Raw genomic sequence first — 2,209 nt, forward strand, 5'->3', positions numbered from 1 at the left:
CTTGTACCTACTCAACAAGCTCTTTCCTTAAGTGCTTCCAGGGTAAGTAATGGAGGAGCAAATCCACAGACTTCGTTCTGTGCAAAAAGAGGGACTTATGTACAACTTTTTTTTTTTAGGACAGTCACTTGATTTGACTTATACAGACTGCTTAAGCCTCAATCTAAGATGAGATATGCATTTGAATATCTATTTTTCACGGAACCAGGACCGTGGATTTAGTCTCCCATCCCTTCCTTTTCAAGAAGGAACATTTCAGGAAGGAGCAATTGTTATAGGAAGATAAAACATTTAATGTCCATATGGAAATGTGAGTACTGTTTTCAGACGGACAAAATGTGAACCTATCCTTTAAGGATACAGATTGTCTAACTTGATTAACACAATCTTAACTCTTAATTCTTCGTTAGTTGTGTCTCAAGGTTTTCAAATAGTTAATAACCCAAAACAATTCTTAACACAGTATCATTTACCACCTATTGAAGTATGCTGGAACACACAAAACAATATTGAATACTTTTTGTTCTTTGAACTCCTTCTGGCCTTTATGCACAAACAAGTTTATCTAGTCCACTGGAATCCTCCCAGCCCATCGTTACAATAGACACCTGAGGCAGATACTCAGCCACTGGGGAATAGAAAAGCTATTATGATAACATCGCTTTGTTACCTTAACTGGAACTACTGGCACATACACAGCATTGTACTGTACATACAATATAGAGAACGGTAAAGTGTGTGATGACATAAGCCTGCTTGTTTCTGCTGGTTTGTCAGTGTTGTGGTGAAAGTGACAATTGAGCTCAGCTGATTCTAAAGCAGATACATGAACCGCATCTATATCAGAAAATATCAACAAGTGTATTATATACGTATACTAAGACACCAACTGTTTTGAGTTGCAAATGCTATACTCTATTGACACCCAACTAACATGTCATATCTGTATTTACAGTGAACTCAGTGTCGATAGATTTGTGTTAACGAATTGAGGTCAAAATGAATAATGGCTCAAAAAGAGGTTTCATCTATCCCAAGAGAAATCAAATATCGTTTGGATGAAACCTTAAACATCATCTTCCTTTCAAACAGAAACAGGTCAACGCTTGTGTCAAGTTTTTTTTTTTTTTATGTAAGGTATAATGATGCATATTTCTCAACAGGGATGTTTGGGTATAGTTTCTTGGGGGGGGAGAAAATATTTCAACACTACAAGACAAGAATCAATTAAGAGATGGTTGCAAAAATGAAAAGTCTGCTACACAGTTGATTTTTATCGACATTCTGGTCTTACAACGATGAACATATTCGTCTCACTCTGATAGGCCGCCCAGACACCCGTGTGGGGAGGAGTTACAGCCTTTGGGCTCTTTGGTATTTGCTGAAACAATAAAGGACCTGTCGTTTCATCTGAAAGAGAGGGAGGGCAGGGGGGGGGACAAAAAAAATTTAAGCCTGAGCTACTTCCCTGAAGTCATTTTGAGAAACAGTGTCACACATCTCGCCTCCAGGCAGCAGAAAAACGCTGAAGGCATGGCGGAAACTAAGTCAAAGATGCTGAAACTTTTGATTTTATTCACATTCACAGAGGTAAGAGATGAGATCCGTTTCTAAATGTACACTGATTATCTCTTAAATGTTTTCACAAGAATACAGTACAAAGAACAATTTTACCAGCATCAGTGTGCATTGGTTGGCATATTTTCCCTATCTTTGATAAATTGCTTATTTTAAACATCCAGATCAATAATAGTGTGTGTAAAGGGAGGACTTTTGAAACATGTGAACACTGGCTCTTTTGAGTGTCGCTGCTTTCAACAAGTGTGTGTGACATGCCCAACCTTAGCTCAATAGACAAATTCATTCCGACCTGAAAGAAATACCTGCGCTGACCAGTCCTGAAATCTGTGTTGAGTGAAGGTAATGTGCAGCCTGCTGCCTCTCATGCGCCGAGAATATGATACAGGAATTAAATCCTGCTGCATAATTAGCCTCAGGATATAATGTGAAATAGTTTGCTACCCTTGGAATGATGTCCTGTCTTGAAAATACTGCATTTCCTGTCATTTCTCATCAGGGTTATTTCCTTGTTTCAGTCATTAACCTGCCATGCTTTTTCATTTTCAGATTTGTGCTGCTCAAAGTGGTAAATTATCTTTTTTTACATTTGCCTTGAGATACTTTATAATGATCCCAAACCAGTGCCTGA

This window comes from Perca fluviatilis, chromosome 11, assembly GCF_010015445.1.
Source record: "Perca fluviatilis chromosome 11, GENO_Pfluv_1.0, whole genome shotgun sequence".
NCBI lineage: Eukaryota > Metazoa > Chordata > Actinopteri > Perciformes > Percidae > Perca > Perca fluviatilis.